Raw genomic sequence first — 17,144 nt, forward strand, 5'->3', positions numbered from 1 at the left:
TTTGCTGGTGTCCCCTGTATTTCCGGGTCTACTGTCGTTTACGCTCATACCCGTATAATTTAAATGCACTGTTTTGCCAAGTGCCACAGTCAGTGTCCCTTGTTTTTGATCACAACGGATGTCGCTCGAGTTCCTGTAATACAGGCCTTGTTGTCCCTTTTGGTTGACCTGCACAGCTCTTTTTGTACGCGATCTAGACCTTCCCGCTCTCACTTCTGCTGTTGGCCATCCGAATGCAACTTTCATATGGAACACCTCCAAACGTAGGCGGGGCCTAGTGTCGAAACACTTTACACCCACCCCCATTTCCAGTACCAAAATACATGACTTTCGCTCAGAGTCTGAATCACCGCAGCATCGGTGCTGCATTCTCCATCCCGCCACAATCCAGGGATGTTCTCTTTTGTGTGGTTTCCTGGGTGACAACATGCCCCTTCTCCGTCCCTTGTGGTGTGTTGTAAGCTGTCGCGATCGAGGTTCCCACTAGGGCCATCTACATCCTCGCACAGCTTATCATTGTTACCTGTGAGTCATAAAGAGCAGATGCCCTGGGGCTGTCCGCTTATTGATTAGTGTGTTTCTTCAACTGTGACCAGTGTTTCCACCATCCCTGTTCACGTATCTCCACACACGCGCACGCATCACTAGTGAGTAATATTTTGCACGGCCTCTCCCATCTTGGAGCGAACCCAGATTCCTTATTAATCACCTTAACCATCACCCTTTCTCCCACTTGGGACACCTCTGCTGGTGATCCCAAGTCCTGCTGTTTATCCAAGCAATCTTGTTGATCCCTAACCTCTTGCCGCATCCCCTTCAGTTGCTCACCGAGTTCCATGACGTACCGCCTGATCCTGTCCCGGAGGGGTCTGAGATCGGCCCCACCGGTCACAATCCCCTTTGGCAACCTCATGGCTCTCCCAGTCATCAACTCGTACGGTGGTTCAGTTCGGGGTGGCTCACAGTGGCATCAAAATTGTTGGCAACAGTTCTGCCCAGGATCGACCGGTCTGTTAGATCGCTTAGCCAGAGCTGTTTTAAAGGTTCTATTCATCCGTTCCACCATTCCCAAACTCTGCGAGTGGTATGGTATGTGGAACTTCTGCTTGATCCCCATTACCTTGCACACTTCTTTTATTACTTTTCCCGTGAAGATCCTGTGTACCTTGATCCGAATCTATCTGGACTGGTCGGCCAGTATCCTTGCAACAGTTGTTGCTGTACAGTCGCGAGTGGCGAATGCCTCCACCCACCTAGTGAACTCATCCACTATAACTATCCACTATTTCTTACCATTATGTGCTGTATCAAGTGGCCCAGTGAAGTCAATCTGAATGTTTTCCCATGGACCCCGTGGTCGGGGCTGGTGACTCGTTCATTCTTATTTTTACCGCCCTTCCTGGGTTGTGCTGCGCGCATGTAATACACAACTGACAGTACTTGGCCACCTGACGTCCCAGTGCTGGCCACCACCATTCTTTCTGTAAGCTCGTGATCATGGTATTGCGTCCCCGGTGGTCCATGCCGTGGTGTAATTCCATCAGCATTTTTCTAATACACTCAGGGGCTATGACTCGATCATCACACCTTGATACATCGTCTGCGCCCAGGATTCCTCCCCGGTACCCCCATTCTACCTTTTCCTTCTCCTCTGTATCGGCGTGTAACTGAATATCCATGTCCCTCTCCCTGATTGCAAGCGCACAAACGGATTCTGGGTCTGGGTCCAGCGACTCAGCTGTTTTGCGAGCAGCTATGTCCGCGGCTTCATTCCCTTTCTGTACTTAGTTAACCACTTTCTGGTGAGTGTCATGTATCTCACACTACTGTATATAACTGTATCTTACCATGCTATACATGACTGTAACTAGATATGACCTGTAACCACAAGCATACTTTACCACCAGGGGTGCACTTGCAGGAGACACTGAATACGTGTTCCACACAGGTATATAAAGGCAGATCTCAGGCAAGTGTGGCACTCGAGAGCTGTGAAATAAAGGTGCAGGTCCTGAGTGACTTTGACTTCAGCATGTGCCTCGTGTAAGTCTGTACTGCAGGGTCAGGACTTTACAGTGGCGACGAGGATGGGATCACAGAATCCACAGAATGGCTACCAATGGCTCAGATGAGAAATACAATGCTGGAGATAATTGGGAGGACTTTATAGAAAGGCTCCAGCAAAGCTTTGTAACCAAAGACTGGTTGGGCGACGATAAGGCAAACAAGAGAAGAACCCATCTCTTGACCAGCTGTGGTTCGAAAACATACGCCTTAATGAAGGACCTGCTGGCACCCGAGAAACCAGCAAGCAAGTCGTTTGAAGAGTTGAGCACACTGGTGAGAGACCACCTGAAGCCAGCGAGCAGCCTACACATGGCCAGACACAGGTTCTACAACTACAGATGCTGTGTGGGCCAGAGCATACCCGACTTTGTGACGGAACTTCAGGGGCTGGCTAGTTTATGTGAGTTCTCCGATGAACTAAGGAGAGAAGTACTGAGACTTTTTTATTGAAGGAATAGGCAACGAGGCATTCTCCGAAAGCTTATAGAGACCCTAGAGGCAGCAGCACTGGTCGCACAGACATTCTTGGCAGGAGAAGAAGGAACGAGGTTGATCTATACTGCGGGTACGACAACTAACGAAACATCGGAACAAGGGATTCACAGCGTGAAACAAGCCGCTACACCCACACACAGACAAAGGTAGGAGAGCAGGCCTTCAACAGCAGGCTGTGGTGCCAGAAGCCATCAAGGGCCACAGGAACGGCCGTTCACATCTCATCAACCCACAATGCGAGCAATCAACTACAGACTGAGAGAAGCTCAAGAGAGATTAGCCAGACGCAGCTCATTCTTCGTAAACAATGGAAGCGGTCTGTGCTGGAGATGTGGGGGAAGGCACTCAACAAAGGGGTGTCAATTTCAGCATGCTGTTTGCAGAAACTGCAACTATACAGGGCATCTGGCTCACATGTGCAGAAAAACAGCAGCTCGGCTGGTATACGAATCGGAAGGGTTGGAAAGCAGACCAGAAGATGGTGGGGACAGTGCCCGGGATGCCGGGGTACAGCGGGTCAACACGATCAATGTCCATTGTCCTTACAACAAGACGCCTCCAATAATGATGAGGGTCCTACTCAACAGGATACCCATCAACATGGAACTGGACACGGGAGCTAGTCAATCTCTCATGAGCGTCCAACAATTTGAACAGCTGTGGCCTCACAAAAGCAACAGACCAAAACTCACAAGGATCGACACCAAACTAAGGACCTATACCAAAGAAATCGTCCCAGTCCTTGGCAGCGTCACACACAAAGGGACGGTGAACCGACTTCCCCTGTGGATTGTTCCCGGAGATCTCCCATCACTGTTGGGGAGAAGCTGGCTGGCAAAACTAAATTGGAAATGGGATGATGTTCACGCCATGTCGTCAGAGGAACGGATCTCCTGCTCAACAGTTCTAAGTCGTTTTGAACATCTCTTTCAGCCAGGTGTGGGCACCTTCAAAGGGGTTAAAGTTAAAATCTACATCACACAGGATGCCAGACCGGTCCATCACAAGGCTAGAGCTGTGCCTTATGTGATGAGGGAAAAGATTGAACATGAACTGGACCGGCTTCTCCGGGAAGGCATTATATCACCCATGGAATTTAGCGACTGGGCAAGTCCCATCGTCCCCGTCATGAAGCCTGATGGATCCGTACGAATCTGTGGGGATTACAAGTCTACCATAATCAGAGTCTCCCTACAGGATCAATACCCGCTGCCCAGAGCGGAGGACCTATTTGCCACATTGGCTGGAGGAAAACTTTTCTCGAAACTAGATCTCACATCTGCGTATATGATGCAAGAACTGACCGAAGAGTCTAAGCTACTCACCACCATCAATACACATCGAGGCCTTTCTATGTACAATCGATGCCCATTCGGCATCAGGTCGGCAGCTGCTATATTCCGGCGCAACATGGAGAGTCTGCTCAAGTCCATCCCAGGGACGGTTGTGTTTCAAGATGACATACTTATCACGGGCAGGGACACCGACTCCCATCTCCGCAATTTGGAGGAAGTACTAAGTCGATTGGTTCGGGTAGGCCTAAGAGTTAAGAAATCCAAGTGTCTGTTTCTCATGCCTGAGGTTGAATTTTTGGGCAGAAGGATTGCCGCTGATGGAATCCGCCCAACAGAATCCAAAACCAAAGCAATTCGTCTGGCATCCAGGCCCTGGAATGTCTCGGACCTGCTCGCCTTTCTCGGGCTACTCAATTACTTTGGGAACTTTATGCAGAACTTGAGCACGCTGCTGGAGCCTCTCCAAGTGGTACTCAGAAAGGGGTGCGATTGGTTTTGGGGGGACGCCCAAGGACGCGCCTTCAATAAGGCACGCAACCTTCTATGTTCCAACAGTGTTTTAACCTTTTTTGATCCAGGTAAAAAGCTAGTTCTTACATGTGATGCGTCAGCGTACAGGGTCGGGTGCGTTTTACAGCATGTCAATGATGCGGGTAAATTACAACCCATTGCTTATGCCTCCAGGTCACTTTCGCGGGTGGAGCGCGGCTACGGTATGGTGGAGAGGAGGCGCTCGCGTGCATGTACCGTGTCAAAGAGATGCACCAATACCTTTTCAGGACCAAGTTCGTGTTAGAAATCAAACACAAACCCCTCATGTCCCTGCTATCCGAGAGCAAGGCAATAAACGCCAATGCCTCGGCGCGCATTCAACGGTGGGCACTCATGCTGGCATCTTACGACTACACAATAAGGCACAGACCAGGCACAGACAACTGTATCGACGCACTTAGCAGGCTACCCCTGGCTACCACAGAAGGGTCCGACGAACAGGACTGTGAGATGGTCATGGCAATCAATGCCTTTGAGTCCACAGGTTCGCCCATGATGGCTCGCCAAATCAGAGCCTGGATGACCAGTGACCCCACGTTATCCTTAGTCAAAAGATGTGTTTTAACTGGTGACTGGGCAGAGGCTCGCGATGCCTGCCCCGAGGAGATCAAATCTTTCCATAGGTGCATGCATGAACTATCACTACAGGCAGACTGCCTGATATGGGGCAGCCGAGTAGTAATGCCCTTGCGAGGCAGAGAGGCATTTGTCTGGGAGCTCCACCGCGAGCACCCGGGGATCATTCTTATGAAGGCCATAGCCAGATCCCATGTCTGGTGGCCTGGCATTGACGCGAACTTGGAGCTCTGCGTCCGGCAGTGCACCATTTGTGCCCATCTCAGTAATGCCCCCAGGAAGGCCCCCCTGAGCCCCTGGCCCACCAAACCGTGGTCGCGGGTGCACGTAGACTATGCGGGCCCATTCATGGGCAAAATGATCCACGTAGTCATCGATGCATTTTCAAAGTGGATCGAGTGCACCATTTTAAACTCGAGCACCACCTCCACAACTGTGGAGAGCCTTAGAATGATGTTTGCAACGCACGGAATTCCTGACATATTGGTCAGTGATAATGGTCCGTGCTTCACCTGCGCAGAATTTCAAGATTTTATAGTTGACCACGGCATAAATCACGTTAAGATGGCACCGTTCAAGCCGGCCTCCAATGGCCAGGTGGAGCGAGCAGTGCAAATCGTTAAACAAGGCATGCTTAAAATCCAAGATCCCACACTGCAGAACCGCCTGTCACGACTGCTGCTGGCATACAGATCTCGTCCGCATTCGTTGACTGGGGTTCCCCCCGCGCAACTATTGATGAAACGGACCTTAAAGACTAGGCTCTCATTAATCCTCCCAGACATGTATGAAATTGTTGAGGCAAAGCACCGGAAGCTAACTGAGTACCATGACCGAAATTTGAGGGGGAGGTGGAATGAGATAGGGGACAAAGTGTTTGTGCTAAACTATGGCAGGGGTCCCAAATGGCTTGCAGGGACAGTAACAGGCAAGGAAGGAAACAGGCTACTGGTTGTACAAATGGACAATGGCCAAACCTGCCGGAGGCATGTCGATCAAGTAAAAAGTAGATTTACCAACAACACTGCAGAACCAGAGGCAGACTACAATGTGGAACTCACACCACACCTGGTGGACAGACAGAGGGAACAACCTGAGGAAAGGGCAGTCTCAACAGACAGCCGAGACGAGATACCAACAATCATACTGAACGAAACAGACAGCCCAGGCGAAATACCAGCAATCACTCCGAAAGAAAAACAGGCACCAAGGCAAACAACTGAACCAAAACTAAGATGCTCCACGCGAGAGCGTAGACCACCTGAGAGACTGAATCTTTAAAGACAATAAGACCTTGGGGGAGGGTGATGTCATATATCTCACACTAACTGTATCTTACCATGCTATACATGACTAACTAGATATGACCTGTAACCACAAGAATACTTTATCACCAGGGGTGCACTTGCAGGAGACACTGCATACCTGTTCCACACAGATATATAAAGGCAGGTCTCAGGCAAGTGTGGCACTCGAGAGCTGTGAAATAAAGGTGCAGGTCCAGAGTGACCTTGACTTCAGCATGTGCCTCGTGTAAGTCTGTACTGCAGGGTCAGGACTTTACAGTGAGCTTTCACCTTCACCACCGCCACTTCGGCGGGTTTTGTCGAGGCGTCTAACAGTAGTTTAATTCTTCCTTCATGTTTAATTGCCTGGGGAGTCCTCCCATTCCAGCGTGCTAGAATTGTGGGGTTCCCCTTGCTCCAGAAGTCCTTCTGCAGGGTTTTTCCCAGTGTCTCGCATTATTTTGAGGGACTCATTTTTTACTATTTTCTTTTTAATTTGGTGAAAGTCTCATATCCGGAACTAGGGACATTCACACTTTGAAATAACCGGAATTTCATCGTGTCCACAATGAAAGTCTGGTTTTCATTGGTTAATTAACCTTAATAATGCCAATTAAATTCAGACCAATGTTTTTTCATAGCCAATATGTTATTAACTAAACATAATACAGAGCAGATAAAATAAAACAACATAACAGAGTAACAGAGTAAGATACATCAGTTTCCGTATTCTTCTTTCTTTGGAAGCCTTTCCAATGAACTGTAAAAATACTGAATTAGTTTTTGTATTTAACAAACTTCACACATTTCACACAAAGGGAAAAGAGGGCAGAGCTTCCCCTAGAGTGTAGCTCCGAGAAATTTATGGAGGCTTTTTTTAAAAAAGACACTAAAGACGACGTTGCTTTTTAAACATTCAAATTGATTTGCTTGCAATAACCAAATTGAAAAGACAGTGCTTTATGATTCAAATCGATTTAAAACAAGACCACACATTTTTTTTTTGGTAATTAAATTAAAACGTTCAATTTGTTTTTTTTAAGAACCTGTAACTTCAAGGCTAAAGTTTTATCTTTTGTGCATCTCATAAAAATAAATCCGCACCTGCGTTTCTAACTTAAAATCTAGTTCAATTCTAGATACACAATTTGTTTTTTAACACTCAATTTATTCATACTTTCCCAGATCCAGTACAACATTACAAAGGGTTAAAAAGCTTTCAGCTCCATGTCTGAAAAGTGGGGGAGCTAAAACATACAGATTCTTCTTTCTTTTTAAAAGACAGGCTTTCAGACAAATGAAAAATTCATTAACTCCCACCCCAAACATTCCACAGTCAGGAAAACTTCCAGACAAACACACACACTTTCATGCAAACTGAAAACTTTTAAACAACATCCTTTCACTCAATAAAGCTTATCTTTCTCGGCACAAAAGCTGAAGCTTCTGTGTCGGTTTTCTTTTCTTTTTTTTACTAGTTTTATTTTCAGCAACTTATAAAATAAAACAAAATGAAGCAAAATAAAGGGGGACTAGCAACTATGGGATGTTCCCGGGGAGTCACCATATTCAGTGCAGTGTAGTCGATGGTATGACCCGCCTAGCTTCTTTAGCGGCCATACAGGGGAATTGGTACTGGCTACAAACTCCTTCAAAACCCCGTCCGTCACCAACTTTCCGTACTATCTGGGTTACTTCTTCACGTGCCTCAGGGCGTATCGTGTATTGTCGGTACACTTTGTGTTCTGGTGCCTGAACTTTAATGGGTTTCATCACAAGATCACAATCTTGTTTTGTCCTAACCCATGCCTCAGGCAGGCTGGTGCATTCCCATCCTTGGTCCAATCCCTGACCAGAACCTAAACATCACCAACGTGGGCATGGTTGTCAAGCCTCTCGACTCCCCATAGGGTTGTTTTCTTACCATAGCGCAGACATTGCCACTTAATCAAACTCCGTCTTTATCAGTTTTATTTTTTTGAATTAGTTTCTTATGTTTATCTGTGAAACCCCATTCATCAGACATCGAACATTAGTAGACATTCTACCCAAACTAAATGCTGACCCCAAACTTACTTGTTTCGATCTCTAATAGGCACTTTATTGCACAGAAATCCCGTTAGAAACATAGAAAACATAGAAACATAGAAAATAGGTGCAGGAGTAGGCCATTCAGCCCTTCTAGCCTGCACCGCCATTCAATGAGTTCATGGCTGAACATGAAACTTCAGTACCCCCTTCCTGCTTTCTCGCCATAACCCTTGATCCCCCGAGTAGTAAGGACTTCATCTAACTCCCTTTTGAATATATTTAGTGAACTGGCCTCAACCACTCTCTGTGGTAGAGAATTCCACAGGTTCACCACTCTCTGGGTGAAGAAGTTTCTCCTCATCTCGGTCCTAAATGGCTTACCCCTTATCCTCAGACTGTGACCCCTGGTTCTGGACTTCCCCAACATTGGGAACATTCTTTCTGCATCTAACCTGTCTAAACCCGTCAGAATTTTAAACGTTTCTATGAGATCCCCTCTCATTCTTCTGAACTCCAGTGAATACAAGCCCAGTTGATCCAATCTTTCTTGATAGGTCAGTCCCGCCATCCCGGGAATCAGTCTGGTGAACCTTCGCTGCACTCCCTCAATAGCAAGAATGTCCTTCCTCAAGTTAGGAGACCAAAACTGTACACAATACTCCAGGTGTGGCCTCACCAAGGCCCTGTACAACTGTAGCAACACCTCCCTGCCCCTGTATCCAAATCCCCTCGCTATGAAGGCTTACACCTTACACCTAACTCCCGGAATTTGAGTGGTAATTTAAAATACTCACTCAGTGATGGTCCTTTACGATCGGTGTCTCGTACCCCTGGGATATTCTGCCGACTATGCCAAATTAAGTGGAGATTAAATAATTAACCTTGACACAGTCTGTTAGGAATCAAACACAAGTACCATTTATTATGCTTGCACGGGAGAAACGAGCCTGCAAGTCAGCCCCTGCTGACTCCTCACACTCGTTCTCCCCGAACAAAGAACACACAGGGTTGTCATACAGTTACTCGGCCTATAATGGTCAGACATTCAATAAATGAGACAGACATTGATTCGAATGGTCAAAGCAAAGGTACGATACGGGCCACACTTGTCCCCAGTACTTTCCCACAACCCTCACTGTGTCCTGGGATTGATAAAACACATTAGAATGTTATCTTACCTCTCTTGCGCCTTGCTATGAGTTATACCAGAGGGCTCCCCTGTCAGACTGCTGTATCTTAATTGTGCTTCGTTATGTGACCTTTGCTTTTCTAAAACCAGGTCCCTCACCCATCCTGTTATTTCAAGTGAGTGGTTCCTATTTTGTCACTGCAACCCTGAGATAACTCACAGCTGTCCTGCTGCTTTAGCAGCGTAGAAGCTGTTGCTACCCTGGCTTTTGCACGTTCACATTTAACCCTTTATAAAAAAAACTCAGGCCATTTTGGGGAAAGAAATCCAGGAATTTCCTCTCCAACCCATCTCGGCACTCGAAACTAGTCCAGGAGATCATCGCATTACAGGAAGGACGTGATTGCATTGGAGAAGGTACAGAGGAGATTTACCAGGGTGTTGCCAGGAGTGGAGAATTTTAGCTATGAGGACAGATTGAATCGGCTGGATTTGTTTTCCTTGGAACAGAGGAGGCTGAGGGGAGACCTCATTGAGGTGTATAAAATTATATGGGGCCTGGATTGAGTGGATAGTAAGGGCCTATTTCCCTTAGCAGAGGGGTCAACAACCAGTGGGCACAAATTTAAAGTAATTGGTAGAAGGTTTAGAGGGGATTTGAGGGGGAATTTCTTCATGCAGAGGGTGTCCGGGGTCTGGAACTCACTGCCTGAAAGGGTGGTAGAGGCAGAAACCCTCACCACATTTAAAAAGTACTTGTATGTGCACCTGAAGTGCCGTAACCCACAGGGCTACGGACCGAGAACTGGAAAGTGGGATTAGGCTGGATAGCTCTTGTTGGCCAGCACGGACACGACGGGCCAAAATAGCCTCCATCCGTGCTGTAAATTTCTATGATTCTATGATCCATGTCTGATTATATGTCCAGTGTGACCTATTGTCCCACTTCATGTTTGTATGTTTATAACTCCATCTGCCCATTATAACAGTGACTATACTCCAAAAAGTACTTCATTGGCTGTAAAACACTTTGAGAAGTCTGGTGGTCATGAAAGGTGCTATATAAATCCAAGTCTTTCTTTTTACCCGCCTTGATTCCTTAACAATACTCCTGCCTAACAAAAATCTATCAATCTCAGTTTTGAAATTTTCCATTGATCTACCCTCAACAGTTTTTTGGGGGAGAGAGATTTCCAGATTTCCACTACCCTTTGCGTGAATAGATGCTTCCTGACATCACCCCAACTGCCGTGGTGGGACTTAAACTCATGTCCCCAGATAATTAGTTCAGGCCTCTGGATTATTAATCCAGTAACATAAATTCTATGTTACTGGACCAATACTCTCTGTTGTCCTCTGGGAAGAACACCCTGGTGTGCAAACCAGGGCAATCCTCCTCATGCAGCAGCGGACCCACTTTGTCAGCCATTATGCAAGGAGTTGGGGGGCAATGCTACTCTGCCATTTGCCCACAGATTCTGTTTTATGCCTCCACATTGAGTTTGTTGTGCTTTATGGTCTTGTCTGTCATTGCCCCACCTCCGCAAAAGGCTGAAAACATGTGTGAGCCAATTTTGAGCTTTTAAAAATGGAAGCAAGGCTTCTCCTTATAATTGCCTGTGAGGCCAACAATAGTGAAGGAACCCCAGCCATACAGACCTACAAACTGGATTAGAGCCCCAAACCATTCACACCTACAAAACGGATTAGAGCAGAGACATTTCAAAAGCCGTCATTTGTTACAGCTCTTACATAGAAAGAAACATCTCCACCCTTCAGAAGAATTTACAAAGATTAGCATTCCAGCTTATTATATGGTAAGCAATGGAATTTAAGGCATGGCATATCCAAACCATGCACAGAATTCTAATGCACGTCCCATTTCACAGCCGTAGCCCTCATCCAGTTCCTAAATTCATTTTCTGATTACTATACGGCTTCAAGTTTAATGAACAACAATTGGTGCTAGGTCAATTGTTAATTCTAAATCTGAAGTTGATAGATTGTTGTTAAAGAAAGAAAGACTTGCATTTAAATAGTGCCTGTCACCGGACGTCTCAAAGTGCTTTACAGCCAGTTAAGTGCTTTTTCGAGTGTAGTCACTGTTGTAATGTGGGAAACACGGCAGCTAATTTGCGCACAGCAAACTCCCATAAACAGCAATGTGATAATGACCAGATAACAAAGATATTAAGGGATATGGGGCAAAGGAGAGTATGGGAGTTAGGTCACAGATCAGCGATGATCTCATTGAATGGCGGAATAGGCACGAGGGACAAAATAGCCTAATCCTGTTCCAATGTTCCTTCAATGATGTTGGAATCCAAGGCACTAAAACCAACAATCCTTGTCCAGTACTGATAACATATCTGAAAGCACTGGCTGCTGACAGAGAGCTGCACTGACTCAGTAATATTTTAATGTCAGCACCGAAATGTGGGATGGAGAAAACAGGGAACTACAGGCCAGTTAGCCTGACATCAGTCTTCAGGAAAATGCTGGAATCCATTATTAAGGAAGTGGTAACAGGGCACTTAGAAAATCATAATGGGGTAGAATTTGTGGTTGGAGGCTTCCAGCGGGCAGATGCCTCCGACCTGCAAAAAATCTACGAACTTACTTGGCGGTCTGGGAGGTTCGGCGACTTGCGATCCTGGACCTCTATGCGTAGGCCTTCATAGAGGCCCGCGTATCCCAGGAGCGAATGCGGTTCACAAGCGCCCCTGGGATTACAAGGGGCGCCTGTTGGGATTCCCCAACTAATGAGAGTGGGGGAAGCCCATTCATACTTAATAGTGAGTTCCGTTTTTACCCCCAAAATACACAAACATATGAAATAAGTTTTTAAAAATTACATATTTAAAATTAATTAAAATGACATTTATTTAAAAAAAATGTAATTTAAAAAAAAATGTTTTAAATGTTTTAATGGCGCAAAAAATAAATTTACATTAATGGACAGGGTTTTTAATATATAATTTAGTGAAAAAATAATAATTTTTCTATTTTTTAAAACTCTTACGCTGGTAAAACAGGTCTTACGCCTGCTTTTACCAGGCATAAGAATTTCAGGGGCATTCGCTGGACAGAAGTTGGGCAAATAGCCCAACTGTCCGTCAGCAAATGCCCTTTTCTGTCAGATTCATACGATCTGACAAGAGGATTCTTGTCAGATTGCAAGTTCCGGGTTTTTGTGCATGCCTACAGGCACAGGCACACCCGTAAGGGCCGCAAATTCAGCCCCAATATTATTAAGCAGAATCAACATGGTTTTATGAAAGGATAAGTGAGTGGGCTATAAGGTGGCAGATGGAGTATAATGTGAGATTATTCACTTTGGTAGGAAGAATAGAAAAACAGAGGGGGCCGAAATTTCTCCTTCTTTGCGCCCCGTTAGTGCCGCCAGGAGACGCTAATGTTGCGCAATTGCCTTTTCGCCCGGGGGCAGGCAGCGGTTGCTGGGGCAACACTTGCCCTCGAAATTTTTGGGATGATTCGAAGTTAGCGCCGACCGCTTTGCGCCCTGCGGAGGAAATTGCCCCGCGGGACGCGAGGCTGGCGCGGGTTGTTGACATCCACCCAGAGCGTCCCTTAGAGGGGAGGCTGTGTGTGCCCCAGGACGCTTTCTTTTTTTGCCAGCCGACACTTCCGTTGGCCCATCAATAGCGGCCCTCATCTCAACTGCCATCATGCAGCCAAGTATTCCTCAGCGCTCCGCCTCATTTGAGGAGCCAAAGGGCAATTCCACGCCTGGGGGCAGGACTTCCCGCCCGGGCAATAACTGACCCGGGTCCAGAAGGTTATCGCCCCAGGATGGGGTGCAGGGCAATTTCAGCCCCAGAATATTTTTTAAATGGTGAGAAATTATTAAATCTTGGTGTTCAGAGAGATCTAGGTGTCCTCGAACAGGAAACACAGAAAGTTAGCATGCAGGTACAGCAAGCAATTAGGAAGACAAATGGCATGTGGGTCTTTATTGCAAGGGGGTTTGAGTACAAGAGTAAGGAAGTCTTATTATTATTATACAGGGCTTTGGTGAGACCATACCTGGAGTACTGGGCACAGTTTTGGTCTCCTTATCTGAGAAAGGACATACATGCCTTAGATTGATCCCTGGGATGAGAGGGTTGTCCTATGAGGAGAGATTGAGTAGAATGGGCCTATACTCTCTGGGGTTTAGAAGAATGAGAGATGATCTCATTGAAACATACAAGATTCTGAGGGGAATTGACAGGATATATGCTGAGAGGTTTTTTCCCCTGGCTGGAGAGTCTAGAACTCAGAGGCATCAGGATAAGAGGTCGGCCATTTAAGACTGAGATGAGGAGGAATCTCTTCACTCAGAGTGTTATGAATCTTTGGAATTCTCTATCCCAAAGGGCTGTGGATGTTGAATCATTCAGTATAGTCAAGGGTGAGTAGATAGAGTAGATGGAATCTAGGGGAATCAAGGGATATGGGGTTCGAGAGGAAAGTGTTGAGGTCGAAGATCTTATTGAATGGTGGAGCAGGTTCAAAGTGCCATATGGCCGACTCCTACTCCTAGTTCATATGTTCTTAGAACCCTCACTGTGTCCCTATGGAGTGCTTTCTTGTTTCAAAATGAGTGCAGGAGCTAATTTGGAATGGCTGTTGATATATTTACAACAACAGCTTGTATTTATATAACGCCTTTAACACAGTGAAACATCTCAAGGTGCTTCACAGGAGTATTATGTGATAAAAATTTGACAACGAGCTGCATAAGTAGAAATTAGCACAGGTAACCAAAAACTTGGTCAAAGATGTATATTTTAAGGAGCGTCTTGAAGGAGGAAAGAGCGGTAGAGAGGCAGAGAGGTTTAAGCAGGGAGTTCCAGAGCTTGGGGCCTAGGCAACAAAAGGCACGGCCACCAATGGTGGAGCGATTACAATCAGGGATGCTCAGGAGGGCAGAATTAGAGGAGCGCAGACATTTAGAAAAATATAGCTGAAAAATGATAAGGTTTTAACTTCATTTTCTATCTTAGTATTTGACAGTTCATAAGGGTAAACTCATAAATGGAGTTGCGGCACAGATCATTCATGATCTAATTGAATGGCGAAGCTGGCGAGATGGACTGAATGGCCTACTCCTGTTCCTATGTTCCAAATGATAATTTTTACAATTTCCCCCTACAGTACATCTTGAAAATATAGTTTTCTGGAATCCAAATATTAAAAGCATGTCATTCTTGAACATGTGCATGATGACATTGAAAATAAGGAAATAAAAAGACTATCAATGTCTTGAAAGCTAACATGGGCCATTCTGAATGTAACTAAATAAGCCCATAACTCAACTTAACTGTTCTCAGAATTGGTACTTTTAATGTCACGGGTCCCCATAGTAACGCTGGGTGAGTCCTGGACAAATGAGGCCCGGGCCAATGTAACTCCTGGGCCTCATTTAAATCCCGACATCCACCGAACCGGCAGGAATTGGCAGAAAACCTTGCTGACACAAGGTCAGTGGCCGGATTGATTCCAAGGCATCTTGCATTCAGGAAGGGAGAGGAGTCTGGGGTAAGGGAGATCTACGCATTCAGTGTAGAGCTCCTGCTGATCCCCTTCCACCCGGTTCAGTCTGGTGGGAAAGCCACATCAGCTTCCCCCCTCAGGCCTGAGTTAAAATTGCAGTTGGGTCCCACTTCCCATGTACGAATAAAAAAAATCTTTCTCGCTCCTCAAACAAGAAAATGTTTATCACAGGTGATATAAAGATTTGTTTTTAATATTTGCGTAGTTGTAAAGACCCTTAGTAAGAACATAAGAATAGGAGCAGGAGTAGGCCATTCGGCCCCTCGAGCCTGCTCCGCCATTCAATAAGATCATGACTGATCTTCTACCTCAACTCCACTTTCCAGCACTATCCCTATATCCATCGATTCCCTTAATATCCAAAAATTTATAGATCATTGTCTTGAATATACTCACCCACTGAGTCTCCGAGGCCCTCTGGGGTAGAGAATTCCAAAGATTCACCACCCTCTTAGTGAAGAAATTTCTCCTCATCTCAGTCCTAAATGGCCGATCCCTTATTCTGAGACTGTGACCCCTGGTTCTAGACTCCCTCGCCAGGGGAAACATCCTCCCGTTATCTACCCCATCAAACCCTGTAAGAATTGTGTGTGCTTTAATGAGATTATCTCTCATTCTTCTAAACTCTAAAGAATATAGGTCTCGTCTACTTAATCTCTCCTCAAAGCACAATCCTCCCATCCTAGGAATCAGTCTGGTGAACCTTTGTTGCACTGCCTCCAAGGCATGTATGTCTTTTCTCAGATAAGGAGACCAAAATTGTGCACTGAACGCCAGGTGTAAGCTCACCAAAGCCCTGTCTAATTGTAATAAGACTCCCTTACTCTTGTACTCCAACCCCCTTGCAATAAAGGCCAACATGCCATTTGCCTTCCTAATTACTTGCTGTATCTGTACGCTAACCTTCTGTGTTTCCTATACGAGGACACCTAAATCTCTCTGAACACCAAGATTTAAAATAATTTCTCAACATTCAATTTTTCATTCTTCCTACCGAAGTGAATAATCTCACATTTCCCCACTTTATAATCCATCTGCCACCTTATTGCCCACTCACTTCACCTGTCTTTATCCCTTTGCAGGCTCTTTGTGTGTTCCTCACAGCTTACTTTCCCACCTAGCTTTGTCTCATCAGCAAACTTGGATATATTGTACTCGGGCTCTTTATCCAAGTCATTAATATAGATTGTAAATAGCTGAGGCTCAAGCACTAATCCTTGCGGCACCCCACCAGTTACAGCTTGCCAATCGTAAAATCCCTACTCTCTGTTTTCTGTCCATTAACCAATCCTCTATCTATGCTAATATATTACCCTTAACCCTATGAGCTCTTGCGTTGCAACCTTTTATGTGGCACCTAATCGAATGCCTTTTGGAAATCCAAATATACTACATCCGCTGGTTCCCCTTTATCTAGTTAATCCTCAAAAACTCCAAGTAATTTGTTAAACACGATATACACCTTTCATAAAACCATGTTGACTCTGCCTAACCATATTGTGATTTTCTAGCATAACTTCAGTTTTGCATAGCTTCCTTTCTTTTGTACTCTATGGCAGGGGTGGCTCTCAAACCATTTTTGATCGAAGGACTTCTTTTTAAATGGATTAGTAATCATGGATCCCCACCATCTAAATTATACGACCACATCATAATCATTATATGAAAGTGCTGCATGTAAGGAGTGTTTTCATAATGTTTTTAAGAAACTAGTTATTTACCTTGTAAAGTTATGTGTTTATTTTATGACACAAGTAGCATGACATGTCTTAAACTGGTTCTGTCATGCAGCAATGATATATAACAATTAGTGTGTCCTTGCTGCTTCAAGTAAACAAGAAAGTGTAAGGTCAATTTGCTCACGTTTCAGTCTCCAAGCACCAATTCAACCCAGACAATAGAATTACAGCAATGCGGTAGAAACTCAAAGAGATCCAGACAGAGTGCCAGGTTCTCAGGTGCCACGTTGGAGGCTCTGATCCAGGTTGTGGACAGGAGGAGGAAGATTCTATTTCCCCCAGGTGGCAAAAAGCCCTCCAAGCAACACCTCCGCTGCCAGTGGGAAGAGGTCACGTGGAGGTCAATGCCGGAGTTGGGCAGGGGATTAGGCTTCCACCAGTGACAGATCGCCGGAGGGTGAGATCACGTACTAAC

This window comes from Pristiophorus japonicus, chromosome 15 (assembly GCF_044704955.1).
Source record: "Pristiophorus japonicus isolate sPriJap1 chromosome 15, sPriJap1.hap1, whole genome shotgun sequence".
In the NCBI taxonomy this organism is placed as follows: Eukaryota; Metazoa; Chordata; class Chondrichthyes; family Pristiophoridae; genus Pristiophorus; species Pristiophorus japonicus.